Source organism: Condylostylus longicornis, unplaced genomic scaffold (assembly GCF_029603195.1).
Source record: "Condylostylus longicornis isolate FDR11 unplaced genomic scaffold, ASM2960319v2 ptg000010l, whole genome shotgun sequence".
Taxonomy (NCBI): Eukaryota; Metazoa; Arthropoda; class Insecta; order Diptera; family Dolichopodidae; genus Condylostylus; species Condylostylus longicornis.
In genome coordinates this window covers 10815882-10823204 of record NW_026577979.1, presented here as the reverse complement: position 1 = coordinate 10823204, position 7323 = coordinate 10815882, and positions in this window count along the sequence as shown.

Below are 7323 nucleotides of genomic sequence, written 5' to 3'. Positions count from 1 at the left end.
AGAATTCAATAAGTCGCATGTGAATTCACAATACATAATAATCCTATTAATTTGGCTTGTGATTATAATTAGATTTTTAGTTAAAATTATTATTACTATTGAACAAATACATATTTAATTTTAATTACGTTAATATGTAATTTTAATAATTTTGTTTTAATTATTTCCTATGAACAAAATTATATTAAATCTTTTTTGAAAATTTAAATTTGGAATATTTGTATTTTCTCGAAAAATTCTTTGTTAAAGACATAATAAATTGTATAAAACATAATACGTACTATCAAATAATTTCATTTTTAAATTACATATATTTTATTAAATTTTTTGAATAGCTATTTTGTCATAATGTTAGTAAAATTTTTTGAATAGCGATTTTGTCATAATGTTAGCAATAATTACATCTATTAATAAAAATAAAGAATTTCCATTTGTATTTTTCAATATATTTCCATTAAACTATGTAAAATATTTAATAATTTTTAAAGCAATATGATTAAAATTTTGTTACTTTATGTTAATTTTCACTCTGCAACTGAAATTAAATTATGAATTCTTTCCTAAAATAGACAATTTAATATTTGATGCAAATATCTTTAAAATATGATCCTCATCAGTCATAAATAAAATAAATAAATTTAATTTTAAGTTAATTATAACAAAAACTATTTGTTTTTTTGTTAATTTCTCTAATTAATGAATTAGGTCTATGCATAATATAATATTATTTTTTATTTAGATAAAATCAACAGAAGAAAAACCTATGTAATTTAAAATATATTATAAATAGATATTTTGTAAAATTTAAATAAAAAAAAAAACAAAAACATTGTTTATAAAATTGTAATTTTTTAATTTGTTACAAAAGGTTATAAGTATATATTTTCTATAAACTCTTAATTAGAAACTCCTACATTGATTTTCTTAAAGTTATTTATGGAAATAATTGACGAAATATAAGTCCAAACTTAAAATCCTTCACTTTGAATTAAAAAAATATATTTTCTCGTTTGATCTTAATTGCAAATTAAAAATAATTTTTATTAAAATTTTAATATTTTAGTACATAGAGTATGAGACATTAAATTTTCGAGTATAGATTTCTGAATCATATTTTGAGAATAACGTTGCGTATGCATAGAATCTTATCGAAAAAACTCAGCGGTTTAAATATTCATATGGTATGAAACCACATTTACTGGGAAAAAATGTTTCAGCTTTCACATAGACAACAGAAGCTTATGTAATTTTTTGACAATAAATTCATAAATTCATAATGCTTTTGTATTATTTTATTATTTGATTAACTACAAAAGTTAATCCAATACTTCTACTAGAAAAATACTTTATATTAAAGTTTTAATCAAAAATTCATATACAATCGACAAATGTTAATAACACAAAATAATATTAAAACAAGCAACTAAACAGCAATTATAGTAGTAAATAACAGTAGTAGATCTAAAATTTATATGTTATACATATAATACATATGCGAAAGCAAAATTTCATATCAAAAATTATAAAAAGCAATAAACGCCAAACCTTATTTGAAAACTGCATTTTATATTAAAGTTTATTTGCATGTGCAATTCAAAATTTACGAGTATTTATTTTAATATTTATCAAATTTTATAACGCTAAATACAAATTTGCGATAAAAAAAAAGTTGCCGTGGAATCATTGTCTATTTTTAGTTAATAAAAAAAGCAAAATATAAAAAAAACTAAACTTTCAAAACTTGAACTTGTAATATAAACTACGTTTTATTTAAATTTGAAAACAAACTATGAGATAATTTTCTTTTAATATATTCAATTGTTTGTGCCGGTCTTTAAAATTTCTATATAAGTATGTAAATTTATTGAAAATTTGCATAATACTTGGAAATTCATTTATTTTATTTATAAACAATTAGATACGATGATGTTATCAGAGTTTTATGATAATTATAATAATTCTGAGTTACCAAATCACTTTATTTTGTTTTAGACATTTTCTGAATTTGTTACGTCGTATTTTATCAATTTGATGGAGCTTCACACAAAGTAACGTATAAAACTGTACTTCGGCATTATACGTAGTTAATATTCACCATTATTGTGAGTCTCACTCGTTCTCACTCGAGAAATAATGAATTTCATATATTATAGTTAATTATTACGAAACTCAGAATAAAATTTTACTAATGAAATTTTGAAACGTAGAAAGCCAGTATTCAAGAGTGATCGAGAGATTCGAAAAATTTAAATGTCATTTGACAGCTGTAATAAAATAACGATTATGACACTCCGAAAAATAATCAGTTTGAAATTCTTAGAATTCTACGAGTGAGATTCGCAATAAGGGTGATTATCAAAAACTGATACATACTCGTAGCTATCAATTTATTATATTATGAAATACATTTAAAGTGGCATTAATAATATTTTTTTATATCAAATAAATCAGTGTTTCCATATTTGTACATACTACATACTTTTTTAAGTTCAAATAAAATTGGTAACCCCAACTTTGTACTATTCTTATATGTACATTGATTAAATTGATTAACGAAACTTAATTTTATTGGAACTATGTACATACGTAGTTTAAATTTTATAAAACATCTACATATTAATTATCACAAAATTCATTGTCATGTTAACATAGAACAATATATAATTTGACTTCATTACCATATAGGTATGTAGTAGCTATGTGGCCATGTATAGGTATGTTTTACGATACAGTTTAATTAGATTCAGTTGAGATCGATGCATTCAGTTTAATTATGTACTTTAATTTTATTTACTATCATTAAATTTGGAAATACATACTAAAAAATATCGAATTTTAATGCACATGAATTAAATCAAATCGAGTAATTTTCAATTTTACGTATTTTACACTGTCTCTTTATAATTTATATTACAGCAAAATTTGTACAAAAAAGGTTAAATTTTTGTAAAATTGAAAGTTGGGTCAAACCAATGGTTTGTAAAGCGGCACTTTTCTCTTCAATAATCATTCACACACTAAAATATTTCCAAACATTGCATATATTTAGGATGAGACAAAAAAAATTAAAAAAGGGTTAACATAATTAAGGAGAGGATTTATAATAAATAATTTTTAATTAATGGCATGGCGTTTTGCATGGACTTTCTGCTTATATTGAAATTTAGAAAAGCTTATAGTTTCGGAAATAAAAGGTGCTGAAAACATTTCACAGATTTCGAGAGGCGATAACTTGAGAGTGGATCGAATTAGAGTAAAGTTCTCTAGCAAAATGAATTGTTTAATAGTATCAAAAAAAAACTGCTAAAATTTCAGACTACCACAACTTGTCGTCTAGAAGAAAAATGATATAAAAAAGCAAATTTTGAAAAAAGGCAAATTTTAAATAACGGTTAGTTTTTCCAACCATTTTGAAATTTCCATGGTCAACTATGCTAAGCACCAGTAAAAGAAGCTAGGATTTAAAACATGTTTGTTTCGTTACAATAAATAGTCAATCATATGTCAATAATAAAGGCATTTTTAGAGCTTTAAGAGCTATAATTTTTAAAGGGAGGGAGATAGAAAAAAAATTTTCAGCGCAAGTACGATTAGTAATCTTCTAATCTCTAGATTTATCTTAAAGAGTGAAAAAGTATTATAAACAGGCACACAGGTGAATGTGTGAACAGAGTGAAACGAGCATAGTATTAAGTTCGTCATTTTGCAATTTATCAAAGAAAAACCATTAAGAGATTTAGGAGCTATATGTTGCAGAATAAAAAATTTTTTAAACAGTTTAATACTGTTTCGCAAGGAAAAATAAACTTAGTTCGCAAAAATATCTCTTTTATTGCAATCTAATAGAACTCAAAAGCAGAGATTTTTCATGAAATTATTTGACCTCACATATTTTTCCTAGGTATAATCTTTGTGTTCAAAAATATTCTATAAATTTTTTGGAAGTTTTTAATAAACTCAAACAATACCAAATTTCAAACCAAAAAAGAGCACTGTTAAAATGAAACATTTTTATTTGAAAAAAAAAACTTGTATAACTTTGTGTAAACATAAATTTTCTTCGGCAAAATTTCCATATATTTTTTCTTTAAAAGTTATTAATTATTTTTTAAATTGTCCTGCATTTACGTTTTCTGTACAAGGTCATGTACACTTTATATATACATTTGAATTTGAATATGTGTTATGAGACAAATAAATCTACAAACAAATTACATTTTTATAAATTTGCACAATACAAGTATTTCCATTAAATGCTGACATTACCAGTCACGATTCGAAATTTAAGCTATTTAGCCAAATAGATTTAATTATACCAAAACTTTATTTTATTATTATAAATAAGAAAAAAATTTCAAATAATTCATAATTCAGGATTTTTTCGGGAGAATTAGGACAATACAAATGAATACGTACATTTGACTTATGAATAATTCATTTACCTAGAAAAAATCAGTAATTACTCCAAAATTTACTGCCCAAAAAAATATCAGTATTATGGCTAGTGGGTACCCAAATATGAAATTAATAACATTTAATTCTTGTTTATAAAACTTGATTCCAAATTTTGTTCCATGTTGTATACTCTCTTTTATAAAGATTTTCGTTTTTCCCTTAACAAAATGCAAATATTAATTAAAAATTCTCAAACATCCAAGCTACAACCACCATATTCAAAAAATAAATGAATTTCTTGTAAATGATATATTTATGTTATAAATTATTATTACAGTTATTTGTAATAAAATAGCCAACAATAAAATGTCATAAACATTTCAATTATGTATATATATATAGCGGTATGTTAAACAATTTAGAAAGGTATACAAAGACGATAAGTATAGTGTTTGCGCAGCACCATATGAAATGAAAAATATGTAAACAATTTACCTTCTGCATACACTAATGATTATGTGATTGCAAATGTAAATTCATTCTTAAACACGCGAATCTCTACATAAAAATATATGCACACATGCTAATATAGATACAGATATATGCCAATCTATATACATATTTATGTTATGATAATTTCTAACTTATATATTTTAACGCTCTCTTTTGTTATTCATTAATATGTAATTATGAAACCTTACAAGAACAGCAGAAAATTGAATCTTCATTCAATTTCAGCCTTACTATGTATGTTAAAGAATTCATGGATATGTAGACATAATATAATATTATATATGTACATGCAGTATAAAAGGATTGAATTTACACGAATAAACTTAAGTTTGTTTGTGTACGTACTATGTTTTTTGTTCTTAACTTCTTAATATGACAAGTAATAATTCTAATCGAAAAGGTGTATAGAGCTTAACACATCACAAATAAAATGAAAAACTATGAAAAGAGTTTACAAAACTAAATCTAAAACAATTAAAAAAAGTGACTTTGTTCAGCTGGGAAGTCATAGTTCTACACCAAACAAAAATCATGAAATACATACCTACATATCAATGAACACATGCATTTAACAAAAAACTATTTTGAAACTATGGAATCACACAATAATTAGATGCTATCAGAAAATTTTGCTAGTCAGTTGATACATTATAGGTTGCTTTTATTATTTACCAATCACAAGTAATTATACGAGTATATGGACTTGTCATACATGATACATGTCAAATGTAACGTCAAATCAAGCTTTAATAGCACGAAATTCTTTTCTACTCGGCTATTGCAAAATGTTGTCAATACGTCACTAATATATGAACGTATATAAAACGTATGAAAATAGCATAAATTCAAAATGCTCCAAAATTTTTCTGTGTATATTCATTTTGTACAGAACCATACATTTTCTGAATACATACGACATCAGTCGTCTACATAAATAAAAATAATTTAAGAAATAAGAATAACTTTATTCCTTCAACCCCCAGTTTGACCTTAACCAAAATAATAAGCAACAGCTTTAATAAAATTTTTAATTTTTTCGCAAAGTACTCTAACTTAATTTCAAACCTAAAACAACATAACATGCTATAACTCTACTGAAAACGAATAACATAACATAGAATAGAATGTTTTTAATTTCAATCATGAAAAAATTTTAAATTTAATTCCATTTCAAAATATAAAATAAATATTATTCCGTTATATAAATTAAGTATGGAAGCACATATAGCCAGTTTACTAAAACTTTGCAACTCAAAATTTGCACATTTAAGAAATATTTATTTTAAAATTTTTTAGTTAATATGCTTATAATTCATTGTAAGCGACAATTTTCAAGCTGGAAAAATCGCTTTTTGTAAAAAAAATGTTTTAAGTATTTATTTACTAAAAGCATGTACAAATTCATCAGTACCAGATCTCAATAAATATTGTAATAGATATTAAAATACTTTTGATAAAATAAATTATATTCGATTTAGGGCAGATACGAGTATGTATATAGTCGTATTATGTACAAGTAATGCATATGAACATAGTACTTGAGTTGAACAAAAAACAACTGAGATGATGTGGAATCTAACATTTTCATTTTAAAAAATAATAAAGTGAATATTATTAATTCAAAGTTTCTGGTATATTATTAATTCTTTCACTTTTAAAAATATGAATTAAATTAATTTACAAAATACTAAAAACTTATTGAAAATGCTAGAAAACATTACAAATCTGTTAAACACTGTTATCACTAATATTATTTAATAATGCAATTACATTTAATGAGCTACCGGATGTGATTAAAGACAATTCCAAAATGTACTCAACTGTATATACCAAGTATCTAAGAGAACAGAATGTTTATTTCTTGTCCTATCTATTCCTAAATTCCTATAAGAATTTCATTTTCTCTCATTCTATTTACATTCTCTTGCTCTAATATTTACTTTTATTCATATTTCATATTATATTATTTAAGCATAATAAATAACGTGGTATGTAAATATAATCATAATGTATTACAAAACATGAAACAATTTAAAACCTAAACAAAATATTATTACAAATCACTCTCTGCATTTATATATGAAAATTAAAAAGAACAGAAAAGAGTCTCGTTACGTTATTCGTTACTCTACTTCAAATCTCTTTTGTATATAAATATTCCTGCCAATCTTCTTTAAAATATCTAAATATTTTATCAATACTACAATTATTAGCATGTTATACATTTACTGCCACTTTAGAACGTGGAGTTACTGTCACTCTTCTACAACTATTGCTAGAAAAAAAAAAACTATAGTTTTACTATATTGGCACTGTAGAAATATTTGTTTATTAATTCTAGTATTCCTTAACAAAACAACAGCAAAGAAATATAAAACCATTATTAAAGGAACTGCATGCTTACTTATTCATATC